This window comes from Eurosta solidaginis, chromosome 4, assembly GCF_040869045.1.
Source record: "Eurosta solidaginis isolate ZX-2024a chromosome 4, ASM4086904v1, whole genome shotgun sequence".
NCBI classification, from domain to species: Eukaryota; Metazoa; Arthropoda; class Insecta; order Diptera; family Tephritidae; genus Eurosta; species Eurosta solidaginis.
The window spans coordinates 199,089,728-199,109,285 of NC_090322.1; the positions used below are offsets into that span (position 1 = coordinate 199,089,728).

A 19,558-nucleotide genomic window follows, 5' to 3' on the forward strand; every position below is an offset into this window, starting at 1 on the left:
CCCAAATATCAAGGTAGGCAAAGAGGTACATCCTTACAAAATATTAAACAAATCGCCGCATAAAAACGATTTATTGCAATCAGATTTTTAGATTTTTAAGAAAAGGTCTGTCACTGGTCCACTTCCCGGAAATAAAAGTTTTTCAAATAATGAGCTAGTCCAGGAAAACCCCTTTAGCAAGTTTCAAGCAAATCACAATATACACTATTTTCATTTGGAATAGGTCGCTGCCTAGTCCACTCCCCCGTCAAAATTGTGAACCAAAGCATCCTCAAATCCCCTTGAACACATACACAAAATTTCATTAAAATCTATACAGTCGTTCAGGAGGAGCTCAGCCACAAACACACGTACAGAAGAAATATATGTATATACATATTAAAATTACTAAATCAGGTACAGATCATTAATTTCATTATAACAATGTCCTACGCAACTCAAGCTATCATTTTAAATTACCTTCATTTTAAAACGGTTTTATTTAGCTTGACTTGACAGGCTGTCTGGTTGGCTGGTTGGTTGATTGGCTAGTTGGCACGAATTTTGTAATTGAAATTTAAGTAACTTCCCGATAAGCTACAAGAATGAAACTTGCAATATAGTTCAGAACCCGATGATGATGCAATAATAAGAAAAAAACTCCGATAGCTAGCGCATGGATCGAAATATTAAAAAATAACCGTATTTGTGGTCCGTTTTTTTTTTTCATATTTGAAACACGTATACATACATGAATAGAAAGCGATATATGAAAAAAAAATCGCCGCTAGGTGGCGCAAGGATCGAGATATTCAAGAAAATCGTATTTGTGGTCCGATTTGGTGCATATTTGGAACCACCGAATGTCAAAAATATCGGCGCGGCGGCGGCGTCCGGCGCGTTACTATATTTTCTCGTTTAAGACTGTTTAGGCCATTTATTGTTCATGTCGAAAATTGGTCGGATATGGTAGAAAGTGGTATCAACGGATGCGCATCACTGCCAGTTATAAGAAACTAATTGCGAAATTTAACTCTTTCTAATTGTTCAAAAGTTATTTAAAAAAACAGGCGTTTTCGATGTCAGCTTAACACGGACTTTGCATCGCCCAATTTACCAAGTTGTTAAAAAAAAAACCAAAAAAAAGTTATATAATAAATTTATATGCTCACTTTGCATATGTTTTTTTTTCCAAAAAATTTATAATGAACAATGAATTCAAATAAAATGACCCACGGCGAACATGTTTTCAAATTGTCCTCAAGTTGTTAAGAAAAGCAAAATACCCAAAAAGTGCCGATTTTTAAAAAAAATTTATATTGCGATTGGCTGAAAGAATAAGCGAAATCCTTTAGTAGCTTCTAGGGGCATAAACACCTCTTTGAAATGATTCTCACCTCATACTTAAGTTGAGAATATACATATCGACGTATGAGAAGGGTTTGAAAAATCACTTGGTCTTACATTTAAACATTTGTTTATTTGCGAAAGTTTAAAATAGCGTCTGATGTGTTAATTTTGATATTCACACTTCATCCTTCAACACCCAAGCCTCCCGGTTTGACATTTCCTAAAGTTGGCGGCTCACGTTTATAAACAAGTGTCTGAGAATAGTCTGCCGTATCTTCTGGCCAAGAACAATAAGCAACGCCGATCTACTGTCACTCACGAACAACACCCCAATCTACACTGAAATTAAAAAACGTAAGTGGGGTTGGATCGGTCACACTCTCCGCAGAGAAGATGACAACGTTGCCAAAATGGCCTTCCAATGGAACCCACAGGGAAGCCGGCGCAGGGGGCGACTAGGAGCGATAAGTTGTGCTTCTGGATGGCTATGGTATTAGTTTTAACTTTTGCGATTGTCAACTAGATGTTCAATTCTATCTAAGAATACAACTAAAGTTGGCGGCCCTATTCAAAACTAGTCACTTGGAGGGAATCACATTGATTATAGCCTATCAATCGAGTTTAAATATCACACGTAGGCACATATATTTACCAGGTGACGCTTTGTCCTTCGCAAGAACACTCAAAGTGGTGAAGTAAAAGCTTTCCCAAGACAGTCGAACTAATGACCGTGTGCGCTACTAACCTAACGTAGTAGACAGTCGAACTAGTCTAAAGCTACGCGGTCATCCATAATGAGCTCTTATATCATAAGACCGGAAAACAACAGTTAACATCTTTCAACTTAAAATCGGGCGACTTTCATTCTAAAATATCGTTTTGTTTTAACGAAAACTATTGAAATCAATGTTGTGAACACAAACGTCTGCAAACTTCTGTCTACATTTTAAAAATTTTATCCAGGGTCCTTGTAAAATTTTAATTATGTAGATGCGCCGAGGATTATACGATTTTCACCCATTCCGCAATGACATCCACTTAGACGAGGGCGGCATCCTTGGCCGAATAGTCACTCCCTAACGTTTCAAGGTGCTTCTCTGGTGTAGCTCGGAAGCATAGCTCGACAAAAGCATCCGTTGGAAAGTCTTCGGAGCTACGCCTAGAGCTTCTAGGAAAGTGACGTCGACGAAGGTATGAGTTCGAAGTCGCAGTCCTTTAGCTTCTGTGCTGGCATATGGTGTGAGGGTTAGGAGGCGTGGTAGCGATTGGTGGTCGGGGTTGCTACTGTTCGCACATCGGGAATTGTAGCTCCTAAAAACAGCCGAAAAAACTGGAGGCGCCCTATGCCACGAGAGTCATGAGTATTAATAGACCATTAATAGCAACCCTAAGTCGCCTTCATGCGTGACCGCCAAGGAGCGACAAATGATTTAAAGAAATTGTGTTCGCGACGATTATTAGGAGTTAATCCTAGGTGAAACTACGCTTTGAACGACATATACAGACAAAAGTGTGACTATTTTATGTATCTCTATTTCTTTTCAGCAGACGCAGTAGTACCAATTCCAAAGACCGGGGCTAGGTTCGAAGCCTCTCTTGAGTAAGTGAGCGAGGGACAATCCATCCGCAAGAAGCTACTTCTGAAAATTGTTGAACGGTCTGCGAGATCTTGAGGAAAAACACCGGATCTTTCCGAAATGGCCAACACGTTGATTTCCTTAAATACATACAAACAAAACCTTTCCTAAATATTATTTTTTTAAATAGAAACATCAAGCTTTTTAAAGTAAGAACACCGGCGTATGCCTACGCCGCCGCCGCCGATAAAGTGATCGGCGTAAACCTCTACGAGGAGGGACAGGCATACGTGGCGCAGAGTCGAGTAAAGTCTTTGGAAGGATTATGTATTGAGGACTTCGATTGTAACGAACTGTCAGGAAAGAGTCCGTGTAATAATGAGTCACTAAAATAACCAAATAGAATGAGAAATAATAGGCAATTAAATAAAGACTAAACACTTGAAAATAAAATAATTAAAAAAAAAATGTTTCAAGTTAAACGGTTTTATTGAAAACAATACTTACATGAAGTAATAATAATACTAAAAGCTAGAAAGTAATTAGGTAGGTCCTAGGTGCTAGTCATCACGCTCCTCATCAGTCTAGGGCGTTGATCGGACAATTAAATAAAAGCGTTGGACGCGTCAAATTTCATAATTTATTTAATAATTTGGGAAGAATTTAAACAACGTGACTATTGATAGTCATATATAAGACCAACTGAAACTTAATAAGGTTTGGCTACGCCTCACACTTTTAGAAATTTCACGCGCCCAACGCTTTTATTTAATTGTCTGATCAGCGCCCTAGATTGATGATGAGTGTGATGACTAAATAGTACCTAGGACCTACCTAATTATTTTCTAGCTTTTAGTATTATTCTTATTATTAAAGAATTCATGAGCTTAGCACCGGCCTATAATAATTAAATATTCAATTATTATGCTTTTCCAAGAGAAACTGAAAAGGAAGAAAAAAATGTTTACTGGCATATTGCGATGGTACCTTTTCGAAAACCGCCACGTAATCATCATCAGGCCATTTCGTGATGTTATCAAAGGTTTCACCGAGATTCGAACCGCAAATTACACGGTGAAACTGCAGTTGCCTTAATCAATAGGCCATCCTGCTTGTATTTGTTGCTTAATTCAGTTTATCTCATTTGTACACTAACAACACAATTGAGACATTCTGCCTCTATATTAAGTATTATTATTACTTCATGTAAGTATTGTTTTCAATAAAACCGTTTAACTTAGAAATTTTTGATTATTTTATTTAGATACTAATCCACACCGTCTGTATTCCAACCTGAGGGGAAAACTCTTTTATGGTACGGCCTAATGTACAAACATTTGCACTCATGTTGTGCTTATAAACCAAAGAAAACTGAAGAATGTTCATCATACGCCGTGTCGTACTCTACAGACGATAAATATTTTGGATGATGAACAAAATCGTATGCTTCCGTAAATTTGTATAAATGTATATATATATGTACATATATACCCAACGAGGCTTCTTTATATGCTTTAAAATGAGTCATAAAAATAAATCTGAATCTCTGAATCTGATGAATTTGGAGCGGCTTATAACTTTTTTTATTTCAAATAATTTCTGGGATTGAATCCTTTCTCATCCTACTGCGAAGTCTCTGTTTTCTTGAACTCACAGATGTTACTTTTAAGAGTTTTGCGGAAGTTTCGTTTTTGTCATCATTTCTTGACGAGTGGAGTCTCTTAAAACATATCTAAGGTGGTTTTTTTCTTCTGACTTAAAGCATGTGACTTTAGATTGACTAAATAGGCAAATTTTTTAAATCGTGAAAGCTATAATAAAAACTCCAGAAAAAGCTTTAAAACATTTTTATAATTACTACTTTTTCTTTATTGAGAGCGTCGGTCTAACTTTAACAAATGCCGATATTAGGATAGCTAAATATATTCTAAGGCTTGCTGCTATAGACCTTTAACTAGATCTGATCAAATAATACAAAATAATAATATAATGACATTTCCAGTTTGGAAATGCTCGCGAATTCATTCTTAGTCTGATACGGTTACAGCAAGAACACACAGAAGAAGTATACAGCAAGCTAAGGGCTTCATTCTTTATAACGAAACGAACGTTCGTTTCCCCGCAGATACGAATCGCTAATGTATTTGGAGTAACGATGCCAACGTATAATTTGATACTTCGCCTTCCTGTTTGACATAAAGTTAGCAACGTGAAGGTCAAACGAAAATGATAGGAGAATACCATTGGTAGACGTAATCGTTTGGAGACGAATCGTTCGTCTGAGCTATCGTTCGCAATACAGAATAAAGCCCTAAATGAGGTTATGGTTTGCATAAGGGAGTGGCTAGACTGGCGTGGACGCCATCTGGCAGCAGATAATTTAAAGTTGATACTTCCAACAAAAAAACACATACTGCCAGAAGTTAGCTTTGAAATTTTCACTGGAAATATAATATCAAAAAAGGAAATCAACCAAAGTTTTTAACCAAGAGACCAGCGAAGAAACATTTAAGCTATGGTAAGAGCGAAGCCAAAAATGAACAACGAGAAAAATGGACAGCGAAACTTATCACAGATTTTAAAGTGTGGAGTACCAGCAGCTTAGGATTTCAGCTCTCCACCGAAAAGATCAGTTTACGTTAAGGGCGCTTCAAATTGCATAAGATCAATTGGCTTTACGGTTACTTCAAATGGTCACAAGTTCAATCGATGTTCTTGATTTGACTTTCTGGCCATTTAGGATCTTATGACCTTATCACTATTTATGGATGAATACCATAACAATATGCAGCAATTAAAGATCATCACAAAAACAAAAATCCCCCACAGTATGTGTTTAGATGAAACCGTTCTTCGTCAGCGACTGATCCTTTCGATAGAATCGAGTTGAAAATAAGGGTGTAAAAGTTTCTATCACGCGAGAATGGAAGAGGTAGTGGAGAGGAAACAATAGAGTAGAGTGATCAATAGAAGCACTTTAATCAAAGTCACTTTATATATGGCCTTTTGGGTAATTTTTGAAACAATTTTAATTTTCGTGGGTATTTATTTTATTTACAATCCAGATTTTCGGTTTCTCAGGCTCCGCACTTTATATTTTCTCGCACATTTACATAATACATATTATGTGCAAAATAGGTAAATATATCTCAATTGTGACATTTATTATGAAAGGGGTCTAAGTCATTTCATTTCGTTTCATTTCAGTGATAATATGTTTGTATTTCCCCTCGCCTCTTGTTTGTTAGAGTCCAAAAGCCAAAAGATACACTTCTAATCATTAGTTTATAGTACTATAATCATCTACAGACGCATTGCTTTACAAATAGAAATACATTTAAGACCATGAGTTGGAAATGACTTAGACCACTCTCATAATAATGGGCACAATTAATTTTCAATCAACCCATTGCCGACGACAAACCCAAATAGTTCATGTTTAGCTTATGTTTTTAACTTAACAGAGTATTACTATACTCATTGACACTCACTTTGACAACAACAATCTTTAACGTAATAGAAATCAAGTAAAGGTGTCCAAGTTCTGGTGTAACCGAACATTATATACTCAGCGTGAGCTTCAATTGTACTTTTCATTTCAGGTAAATTTAAAAAAATGTCTCCCCAAAAATTGCTTAGTCATAAAAGGGTCGGTGCCACACCCATTTTCAAAAATTTTAGTGTTTTCTAATTTCATAATTCAATTTAGAAAGTAAAATTCTATTGATATAAAGCTCTTTTTCGCTAAGATATAGCTTATTTTATTCGTTCACGACTCTTTTAAAAATCTTTTATATAAAAGTGGGCGTGGTCCTTTTCAAATTTTTATCAAGAGTCTCAATATCAGTCCACACGTCAAATTTCAACATTCTAGGTGTATTATTTACTAAATAATCAGGTTTTTGTGTTTTCCAAAGTGTTATATATACAGAAAAAGTGGGCGTAGTTATCATCCGATTTCGCTCATTTTCAAAACCAATATATTCTGGGTCCAGATAAGCTCGTGTACCAAATTTGGTGAAGATATCTCAATATTTACTCAAGTTATCGTGTTAACGGACGGACGGACGGACATGTCTCAATCAAATTTTTTTCGATACTGATGATTTTGATATATGGAAGTCTATATCTATCTCGATTCCTTTATACCTGTACAACCAACCGTTATCCAATCACAGTTAATATACTCTGTGTGCAAAGCACGCTCAGTATAATGAGTTCATCAACGAATCAACAGCAGCCTCAAGTCAACAAACCCACGTCGCTTTGTTGTGCTTTTTCAGTAACAACTTTTGATCGAAGAATAGTTTTACCCAAATCACTTTGCCTTTGATGATACATATCTTCTACTAAATAGCCTATGTACTGGTATATATATATGTGTATATGTATGCAAAATCCTCAGATAGCTGTCCAGATCATTGTTATAAGCAAACTCATAGACACTGGAAGGCAATCAACACAACAAAATAAATAAAACAGGAGGGGAAACGCAAAAGGCGAATAGCAAATGTCAAAAGTGCCAGGAACTACCAAAAGGAAGAACAATAAAAAAGCAATAACAGAAGCGATGTTTCTATGAACTAGGAACTTTACTCATCTTGAAGCAATGTAGTCAAACATATATAAATGAGCTTACCTATGTAAGTACGTATGTATAGATATATTTATCAGTTTATGTAGGAATGTTTGCCCAACTTGTTTGTAAACAATGCCTTAAGCGCTTGAACATCGACTGTGATGGCAAAACAAAAGAAAACGACAACAGAAAAAACATCAAAAAGATGAACATCTCTAGCAGCAACAACAGTTATAAAAAGATATCAAGCAAAGCTTTAGAACAGAATATTTTCACATAATTAGAACGCACTCTTAGGCACTACCGGTCGCCGGCCCAAAATAAACTTACTAGATTGCGCTATTTACAGTATGCACTCGATACAAACAACAAATAAAATTCCAGTAATAAGTTATGAGGAGCATGCTCCCGTTTAACCTATGTTTATTATAGTTTCAGATTGAAGTTAAGCGAGAGTGTTTCGCTTTACAATTGGAACGCATGTTCATCTTCTTTCGCTTAAGCGGCTATTTGGTTTCGGCACTGACGTTGCCCATTTTTACGTTATATTGGCAACTATTACTCTCACCAGCACATTTTCGTTCATTTGAGGGCTTAGCAGAATTCCATAGCGCCCGCCATGGGGTTGAGTCGGTGACAGAACTGCCAACTTCCAAATACAGGCTGCTATGCGGACCGTTCCTATTGGATGGTTTGTAGCCAGGTGGGTTGTACATGTTTGAATGGAGTCTTCCTGATTCCGCGCCGCATCGGGAAGTAACGATGACCTTACCACAGCAAGGGTTGCTGCTTCGGCATACGGGTTTTATCCCCATATCAGCTGAGCACGCCTTGCCAGATAGGTAGTCGTGCGATATAGATGAAATTTTTTTAGAACAAGGAAGGATGATAAGCAAAACACGATAGCGTCGCAAGACGGTGAATTGAATCACAAAAGCAATAATTTTATAACGGGGACGAGATATGGAGTTTAAAAGAAGCCCCCACAATACCAGGCAACGCTTGGGTGCAGAGCGAAGAGCTAAGACTAAGTACTGAAAAGTCACGCACAACAAAGGAGGAGGACCATAATGGCATAAGAAAAAAAGACGAAAGGGTTGGTAAGCTGAAGAGAGGTAACGACAAGACTCCTGCTTACTCCGTGATACTAAAGGCAGTTAACGCTGATTCATATTTTCATCGAAAATGATATGAACGAAGTTGCGAAGCGGTCCATGTCTACCGAAGGGTGTCCATCAGTAGAAATGGAGCTGATAAACAATTAAATGATGCATAATGAACTACGTGATGTGCTACCAGCTTTCCCAACAGCGGGATCATACAATGGGGTTAAGCACCAATAACGCCACATTAGAAAGGCTGCAGAGAGATGGCCCAAACCTTCAAAGGCAAGAGGCCGCGAGTTTAAAAGTGGGGGATAAAGCACTGATCCCCACGATACTAAAAGTCAAGGTTTTGGATACCACATGTAGTGAATCCGGTGGACACGCTATTGGAAAGCTCTTCGTGTATCTCGGCCCATGGAGAGAGATCAGTACTTCTCTTCCAAAGAGGTAAGGAATCGTAAAGTGTGTTTCAATCAGATCTTGGGTTAAGGGCCTGAAGCGCGGGTAGTATTTTTATTCGCCTTAGAAAGAGAAATTTTAAGGAAAAACGCCAAATGCAAGGGAGGTCGAAATTATTTCGAAACCTAAGAGTAATGGCAAATAATGAGGACAAGATGAGTCCCTGCTCATGTGTTGAAAGCGGACAAACAGCTCAATGATGCTACGAGACCTACAAATAATGGACATCCAGAACTTGCAACCAGCGACAAAACCCCATAGTGTGAGTGTGAGTATTTGGAGAGAGACAAGCAGCTGAATGGCGCTTCCAGTCTTACAGAAAAGTGGCGTCGATCGAGCTCCTTTTGACTCTTGGGGAGGCGTCGCTTGATGTGGTACTGATACAGGAGCTATGGAGCAGACAGTTTCTGGACTCACCGTGCGCGAATTCAGAGTTTTTTACGCAAAAACAGAAAGTAGAGCTAGAAATTCAGTCAGGATAATGAAGCACCTATACATTTGTATGCTAACTAACTTCAGACTAGAAGACCTAGGAATAGAGCGGAAAAAAAGACCGCTTATACTGGCATTTTGCCAAATGACCCATAGTGAAATCCCCACCAGGAGATTTCAAAGTGCAAGTGGATCAGGGAGGGTGCAAACGTCGGATGGCATATCAGTTGGCTAACAGAGGCACCGTGTCTTTCTACATATTTTGGGCCCCGTCATGTAATGTGCTTGATATGACATTGAGTTCTGAGCATGATATATCAGGGTATGAATGAAGGATGCTTGATGGGCCATATTTCTCAAAGCACGCATATATCAGCTTCAGCATACCGCAAGGAGGGCAGATAAGAGGAATACATTTAGAAACCCTAGGACAAAGTCCACAAATGTGTAACAGGAAGACTTGAGCAATCTGAATAGGTTGCCTTAGTAGAGATGCTGGAGAATTACAACAAGCTTTTGTCATAGGCACTGACAACGGCGTATAGCAGAGCACGTTCTAGCCCTTACCAGGTTAAAACTCCAGCTATACGGCGTGAAACAATTTACTAATAGGATGGGTTCAAAAAAGTGTCTAGTATTTGCCAAGAGGACGGAGTTACTTTATAATATAAGTAATGGTTTCGGTTTTTTAAGTTTGGTCGTTGAGCAAACTGATGGTAACACAATGGGCACATTCAGTCTATGTGAGGTCCTTACGGATCGGCCAGTTTACCTTATGGAACCTAGTTTAGGCATTTCGTTTTTCTATTCCACAGATGATTGTCCATCATTAAAGTGATTTATTCGCGAGAAAAATTAAGTTTTATTAAAGTCTTTGGGTAACTCAATACTTAATTTATTAATTGATAAAATATTTCTCCTATCAAGGCCATACTGTAACTGCCACGATATGACTATCAACGACTGGCAGGAACATCCAATGTTATCAGAAATATTGTCACCCTGATATGGTCCAATGCATGACAATGGTCGTTGCAGAGTCAAAAATCCAAGTACAAACTCAACGATGTGAAAATAGTTAGAAAGTACAGAAGAGCTGAAATATTGTAACAATAATATTCTTAGCAAAACGAGCATATCTTTAACAACTTAAACAGCAAACAACAATAAAAGCAGCTTAGCCGTAAGCTATCGACAAGAACACACGAGTATTATGCAGATACCACCGGGGACGGCAAATAACGGAAGACGGAAGGTATTCGTATCATAAAAATGGTTGCAAAAATACATAGATACAATAATAACAAATATATGAATGTGTGTAACTACTTACATATGTTGATGTGTTGTTTCATTTTTTATTCATAGTTTTGTGTCATACGCCGACTTTGTGTTTTGGTCCTTATTTCACATTTGGTAAAATGCAATTGCTGTGAGGTATGATGCTTCAGTTGGCAAAAGTGCAGTACTTTCGTTGAAATTTTTTTATTTTTATTTTTATTTTGTATAGCATTGTAAATCTACTTGAAGTGAAGTATTGTCACCTGGCAACGTGTTTTGAAACACTGACATAAAAGTCGAGTACTTTTTATCACCTCTTTTTGCACTCACAAAAACCCTTAGTCATGGGAGTTCATTGGCATTCTTTGAAAGTTTATCAATTACTTGTGTGGCTGAGTTGAGTATGGCCAGGATTATTTCATACCTGAAAAAAATAACTTCAAATTAGATTATATTTCAATATAAATAAAAATTAAATGTATGTCTATATGAAGCTTATGGAATCAAATTACTCTGAAACGAATTAGTATAGATTTTCAGTATATGTTCAAAATCATTAAGAGAGCCTGCAAACTAGCCGTTTTAGTACCACATATAAGGTCTTGTCATGCGTATTGTGCGAAAGATTGCAGCCCACCGTGAACCGACTGATTGAGCCTTGTCGGTGCGACTTCAGACCTGGTAAATCTACCATAACGTTTAAGAAGTTTTTACCTCTTACTCACCCGACCGCTCGCCCTCTTTGCATAAACCTATTGTTAACTCCTCTCTGTGTCTCTTAATCCCTCTCTGTCTTCTTTCCTTTTAACTCCCTCTACTTCTCCCTCCCCCGCTCCCTCTATCCCTGTATCTCTATTTTCGTCTTACTATATCTTTTTCTCACATTGAAACTTCTCCTAACTGACTGAGGCTGATTGACTTTGCCGGTGCTCGAAACATGGTCATATCCAGCACGAGGTTCATGCATAAAAAGATACATCAAGCTACATGGCTGTCTCCTGATCGAAACACTCGCAATCAGATCGATCACGTTGTGATAGACGGACGGCATGCCTCCCGTGTTTTAGATGTGCGCACGATCCGAGGACCTAACATCGACTCGGACCATTATCTCGTTGCAGCCAAAATACGCACCCGCCTCAGCTCGGCTAAAACCAAGGAACAAAAAACACAAGGAAAGCTAGACGTCGAAAAGCTTCAATCACAACTGACTGCCCATGATTTCGCAACTCGACTCTCACACCTGCTCTCTGAGAGCACAACTCATCCTGAAGGAATACAGGAGCAGTGGGAGCATATCTCCAAAGCACGTCGTACTGCCGCCGAGGAAAAAATTTGTTACCGACGGCCACGAAAAAACAACTGGTACGATGAAGAATGCCGCGTTGCAATCGAAAGGAAAGACGCTGCCTACAGGGCTACGTTAAAAGCGAGCGCGACAAGAGGAGTGTGTGAACGCTATCGTGAGTTGAAAAGGGAAGCGAGACGCCTTTTCAGGAAGAAAAAAGCAGAAGCAAAAGGCGAGAGTGCAAGGACCTTGAGCTTCTAGCCACCAGGAATAACGCCCGAAAATTTTACCAAAAAACACGGCGACAGATGGAAGGTTTTAAGACCGGGGCAAGCTCCTGTAGGAACGAAAACGGCGACCTTGTACCTGATGTCCAGAGAGTGCTTAGATTATGGAGGGAACACTTCTCTGCTCTCCTAAATGGAGGCAGCAATTTACCGCGCAGAGATGAAGAACCCGATCCCGCAATCGATGATGATGGAATATATGTCCCCCCGCCCGATTATGACGAAGTTAGAATAGCAATAACCATATTGCAAAACAACAAGGCCGCGGGCGCGGATGGATTGCCTGCGGAGCTATTCAAGTACGGCGGCGAGGAGTTGGTAAGGCGCATGCAGCAGCTTCTTAGCAAAATATGGGCGGACGAGTGCATGCCCGACGGTTGGAATCTAAGTGTTCTTTGCCCAGTCCACAAGAACGGGGTACTGCAAAATGCACCAACTATCGTGGAATCAGCCTTCTTAATATCGCATATAAGGTCCTTTCAAGTGTATTGTGCGAAAGATTGAAGCCCACCGTGAACCGGCTGATTGGACCTTATCAGTGCGGCTTTAGACCTGGTAAATCTACCATTGACCAGATTTTCACAATGCGCCAAATCTTGGAAAAAACCCGTTAAAAGAGAATCGACACACATCACCTCTTCGTCGATTTTAAAGCCGCCTTCGACGGCACGAAAAGGAGCTGCCTATATGCCGCTATGTCTGAATTTGGTTTCCCCGAAAAACTTATACGGCTGTGCAAAATGACGTTGAGCAACACCATCAACTCAGTCAGAATTGGGAAGGACCTCTCCGAGCCGTTCGAAACTAAACGAGGTTTCAGACAGGGTGACCCCCTATCGTGCGATTTCTTTAATTTGATGCTGGAGAAAATTATACTAGCTGCAGAACTTAACCGCACTGGAACAATATACTATAAAAGCGTGCAATTACTGGCATATGCTGATGACATTGATATCATCGGCCTAAACACCCGCGCTGTTAGCTCTGCTTACTCCAAACTGGAAAAAGAAGCGGTAAAGATGGGTTTGATGGTGAATGAGGACAAAACGAAGTACCTGCTGTCATCGAGCAAAGAGTCAGCGCATATGCGCCTTGGCAACAACGCTACTGTTGGCAGCCATAATTTCGAAATAGTAAAATACTTCGTTTATTTGGGAACCAGCATCAACACTAGCAACAACATCAGCACTGAAATCCAGCGAAGAATCAATCTTGCCAATAAATGCTACTTTGGACTAGGTAGGCAATTGAAAAGTAAAGTCCTCTCTCGGCGAACGAAAATCATACTCTACAAGTCACTTATCGTACCCGTCCTGCTATATGGGGCAGAAGCATGGACCATGACAACAGCAGATGAAGCGGCTTTGGGAGTGTTCGAGAGAAAAGTTCTTCGAAAGATTTATGGACCTCTACGCGTTGGCGATGGCGAGTACCGAAGAAGATTTAATGATGAGCTGTAGGCAGACATCAACATAGTCCAGCGAATTAAAACGCAGCGGCTGCGTTGGCTAGGCCATGTTATGCGAATGAATTATGATGCTCCGGCCAAGAAAGTGTTTCTATCGGAATCCGCCTATGGAAGCAGAGGTAGAGGGCGGCCCCCACTCCGTTGGAAGGACCAGGTGGAAAACGATTTAAACTCCCTTGGTGTGTCCAATTGGCGCCGGTTGGCGGAGCGAAGGAGCGACTGGCGCGCCTTATTAGACGGCCATAACCGTTTAGACGGTTAAGCGCCAATTAAGTAAGTAAGTAATATGTTTTTCTCAGCCTTTTCCCCCTTCCTTCGTTGTTATTTTCTCTAGTTCTTTTTATTCTTCTCCATCTCTTATTCCCAGTCCCACTCCCAGTCCTTAAGGGTTGTATTTATTTTTGAATGCTGTTTCATATAAATATAATAAAATAATAAAAAAAAAATTTTTAGTTAAACGGTTTTATTGAAAACAATACTTACATGAAGTAATAACAATACTAAAAGCTAGAAAATAATGAGGTAGGTCCTAGGTGCTAATCATCACACTCCTCATCAATCTAGGGCGTTGATCAGACAATTAAATAAAAGCGTTGGGCGCGTGAAATTTCTAAAAATGTGAGGCGTAGCATAACCTGATTAAGGTTCAGTTGGTCTTATATATGACTATCAATAGAAATTTGACGCGTCCAACGCTTTTATTTAATTGTCCGATCAACGCCCTAGACTGATGAGGAGTGTGATGACTAGCACCTAGGACCTACCTCATTATTTTCTAGCTTTTAGTATTGTTATTACTTCATGTAAGTATTGTTTTCAATAAAACCGTTTAACTAAAATTTTTTTTTTTAATTATTTTATTTTAAGTTTTCAATCCTTATTTAATTGCCTATTATTTATGATTCTATTTAGTTCATTTAGTGACTCATTATTACAAGGACTCTTTCCTGACACTTTGTTACAATCTAAGTCCTCAATACATAATCCTTCCAAAGACTTTACTCGACTCTGCACCACGTACGCTTGTCCCTCCTCCAACTCCAAAATATTTTGATGCATCTCTACCGGACTGTATATAAATTTTGTTCCAAAGATGAGCAAATCGGACATCATAGGTCGCTTTCTATTCTTGTATGTATTATGCGTTCAAAATATAAGCCAACTCGGACCACAAATACGATTTTTGTGAATATCTCGATCCTTGCGCCACATAGCGGCGATTTTTTTTTTCTTATTATTGCATTGTCATCGGGTTCTGAACTATATTCCAAGATTCAAGCTTGTACCTTATCGGGAAGTTACTTAAATTTCAATTACACAAAAAGTGCTGCCCAACCTCAAGTGAACCTAAATAAAAACGTTTAAAAATAAAAACAAGTTTGTCTAAAAAAAATTAAGGTGTACCACCCTTACCATTTTGAGGTATGAAAAATAGATAAGAAGCAAAGAATCGGTCGAGCCGTTTCGAAGGAGTTCAAACAAAAAAAACCTGTGACACGGCAATTTTTTATATGTAAGTATAGATCTGTTGTAATTTGCCTACATTAATATTTTGCACTTTTTCATTTGAGAGCGAATCGTTGAGATCAGCAGGATAGTGGAAGGATGGAATAGAAAAACGAGAGAAGGATAAAGATAAGGACAGAGGAGGCAATTGAATTTCACGAAAACAGAAAGATAGAAAGAGCGGGGGAGGAAGCTAGTAAGAGAGTGATTGAGACATAGAGAGAGGAAGAAGGAGAGTAAAATATGAAGAGGCAATAAGAGAGGCAGAGAGAGAAAAAGGAGCAAGAGGAGCGAAGACCAGGAAAAGGGGAAGGAGAGAGTGATAGGGAGTTTAAGATAAAAACCGCTTAAAAATCATGCAGATAAACCAAAGTAAGGGGTAAGAGAAAGACACGCAGAGAGGGAAAGGGCCAAAGGAGATGAAGAAACGGTAGAAAAAGAGGAGACAGGGCTAGCGAGTCAGAGATAAAAATCTCTTAAAAGTAATGCAGATAAACCAAAGTTGAGGCAGACTAACGTCTGCCGGGCTGCTGGTAGTTTAATAAGTACGTTAAAGGTTAACAAAATTAAATCCAATTTACTTCATAGTTGATTGGAACTGACTTAGTTGAAATCACTTGTACTCGTATGCATACACGAAGCATGTGCGCTATATGTGAGAAAAAGTGCGTAAAACTCATAATAATATAATAATAATAATAATAATAAAATAAATAATATAATAAATAAATAAACGGTTTTATTTAGCGTTGTAGCGAGCAGAATTTTGTAATTGAAACTTCCCGATAAGCTACACGCTTGAAACTTGGAATATAGTGTAGAACCCGATGACAATGCAATAATGAAAAACAAAACTCCGATAGGTGGCGCATGGATCGAAATATTTAAAAAAAATCGTATTTGTGGTCCGATTTGGATCGTATTTGGAACACATAATACATATGTACGTGAATAGAAAGCGACCTATGAAAAAATCACCGCCAGGTGGCGCAAGGATCGAGATGTCCAATTTATTCATGGTATTTTTGCTTCGATTAGGTTCATATTTGGCACAAATATAACATACACTCCGGTAGAAGTGACATCAAAATATTTTGGAGTTCGACAAGGGACAAGAGGGACAAGCATACGTGGCGCTGAGTCGAGTAAAGTTTTTGGAAGGATTGTGTATTGAGGACTTAGATTGTAACAAATTGTCAGGAAAGAGTCCTTGTAATAATGAGGCACTAAATGAACTAAATAGAATGAGAAATAATAGACAATTAAATAAGGATTGAAAACTTAAAATAAAATAATTAAAAAAAAAAATTTTAGTTAAACGGTTTTATTGAAAACAATACTTACATTAAGTAATAATAATACTAAAAGCTAGAAAATAATGAGGTAGGTCCTAGGCACTAGTCATCACACTCCTCATCAATCTATGGCGTTGATCAGACAATTAATAAAAGCGTTGGACGCGTCAAATTTCTATTGATAGTAATAAGTAAGACCAACTGAACCTTGATCAGGTTATGCAACGCCTCACATTTTTAGAAATGTGGAAATGAAATTAGGAAATTCAAAATTTAATCACTCTCTATAACAATTATATATCTCGGTACGAGGATGAGTTAAAGTCCAATCCCAAAGCATTCTGGAACTTCATCCGTTCTAAGAAAGGATGCTCGAATATTCCTAGCTGTATGACTCTGAATGGTCTTTCCTCCTCTTCTCTGCATGACAGCGTAACTCTCTTCGCTGATTTTTTCAAGTCCAATTTTGTAAATGATGCTGGCGTTGGCACTTATAATTATTACGGTGATTATCTTGGTTCACATTGCGTTGATTTTGGAGCACTTTGCATCACTGACTTGGATATACAGAATGGTATCTCTGCTTTAAAACTGTCTTATAAAAATGATTCCGATGGCCTCACCTCTTTTTTCCTTAAGAAATGCTGCTCATCTCTAGCTGTCCCTTTATCTCAGATAATTAACCTTTCCCTTTCCTCCGGTATTTTCATCGACAAATGGAAGGTGAGCTCTATTACACCCATCCACAAATCTGGTAACAAGAATGATGTCAGAAATTACCGTCCAATCTCAAAATTAACCACCTTCTCACAACTTTTTGAAAAGGTTGTAAAAGATAAGTTATTCTTCGCAGTTAAAGAAATTATTGATCCCAACCAACATGGTTTTGTCTGTGGCCGTTCCACCGTAACCAATCTTGCGGTTTTTTCAGAGTGCTGTTTGTCGGCCTTTAAGAGTGGATCTCAGGTGGATACCATTTACACCGATTTCTCTAAAGCCTTCGATACAGTCTCTCATGATATTTTATTACACAAGCTTGAGCTCCTTGGTTTCCATTCAGTCTTTCTTCTGTGGTTGCGATCCTATCTCACGAACAGGACAACGTTTGTAGAAGTCGATGGTACTGCGTCTTACTCTTTTGTGGTAACCTCCGGAGTACCGCAGGGTAGTATTCTAGGCCCGCTTCTTTTTGTTTTGTTTATCAATGATATCCGGTCCTGCTTTAATCACTCGCAATTTCTTCTCTATGCTGATGACTTGAAATTGTATTCTAGAGTTACCTGCGTGGCTGACGCGCTTCGGCTTCAAAATGAACTCAAAAATCTTTCTGATTGGAGTCTCAAAAACAATCTGTTGCTTAACATAAAAAAATTCTTTCACTTAACCTTGTCGCGTACGCGTAATCGTATAAATTCAACTTACTCGATTCTTAACACTCAACTGTCCTCAGTTGAGGTATTTTCTGATCTAGGCGTTCTATTTGACTCAGGTTTTACCTTTGTCAGTCATGTGAATACAGTTATCCCTAAGGCCTTTTCGAATTTGGGCTTTTTGAAGCGTTATGCGAAAGACTTTAAAGATCCCTATACAAGAAAATCCCTTTTTACTGGTCTTGCCCGGTCTAAGTTGGAGTACTCTTCAATTATCTGGAACCCATTATATAGTTCTCATTCGGACAGAATCGAGCGTGTACAGCGTAGCTTTACTCGCTTTGCTCTCTATCCACTTCATTTCGTCGATCCCTTTCCATCCTATTCTGCACGGTGTTTGCTCATAAATTTGAAATCTCTCTCTAGTAGGCGCACAATCCATTCGATAATGTTCATTTTCGACATTGTTAATGGCTTAATTGATTGCGTGAATCTGCTCGATCAACTTTCCTTCAATATCCCAAATCGCATCCTACGTTCCCACTACCCTTTCCATCTTACTACAGTTAAATCTAATTACCACTATCTCGCGCCCATTACTAGGGCTGTCACTGAAATTAACAATATTTACAAACCGCTTGATCTCGATTTCGCAATGCCGAGATCCCAGTTCGTCGATAAGATTACTTCATTTTATTCCTAGTACTCAATTCCAGCCAATTTAGTCAGTAAGTAATTTCTTGTACATTTCTAGTCTGTAAGATATTGTTATCATAGACCGAATAAAGAATAATAATTGCTGAGTGGGAAAACGTATGTACTCGTATATTCGCACAAAATCTTAAAAAAGTGCTTAACTAGATTAATAGTTTGCCAATTTATCTTTAAGTGATGCAATAAATACGCACAATACGTATAAAAAAGAAGGCACTCTTATTCATGCATAAACTGAAAACGCAGAGTCAATGGCCCATTTCAACAATTTATGGTGCATTGAAAATTTCAACTGCCGACAGCAAAAAAGTTTTTGCCACACAATTTCATTAAAAAACTTGCACACCCACATATTTCTTTCACCTACGTATGTATGCAGATAAAAAATCTTTTTCCGTTTGAACAAATTGTGTCAGTGTAAAATTTTAATCTACAACGAATATTTACATAATAAATTTGCATGTATTTGTTACAAAAGAAGCGCACTCGCAGTTGAACTAAAAAAAATGTACAAATACATTGGTAGAATTGCTTTAAAAACCTTACGAAGTAAATTTGTATTAAACAAGTAAGGAAGGCTAAGTTCGGGTGTAACCGAACATTACATACTCAGTTGAGAGCTATGGAGACAAAATAAGGGAAAATCACCATGTAGGAAAATGAACCTAGGGTAACCCTGGAATGTGGTTGTATGACATGTGTATCAAATGGAAGGTATTAAAGAGTATTTGAAGAGAGAGTAGGCCATAGTTCTATGGATGGACGCCATTTAGGGATATCACCATAAAGGTGGACCAGGGCTGACTCTAGAATTTGTTTGTACGATATAGGTATCAAATGACAGGTGTTAATGAGTATTTTAAAAGG

General features: G+C 38.5%; 1 long non-coding RNA gene across 1 annotated transcript in view; it reads right to left on the reverse strand.

Moving 5' to 3' along the window:
• The window catches only part of LOC137250875 (uncharacterized), a 407,751-nt gene that overhangs the window by 308,905 nt on the left and 79,288 nt on the right, over positions 1-19,558 (reverse strand). Inside the window, exon 2 of the long non-coding RNA XR_010953109.1 lies at positions 10,816-11,187. This is a non-coding gene — a long non-coding RNA (uncharacterized lncRNA). The remainder of the gene's footprint in view (positions 1-10,815; positions 11,188-19,558) is intronic.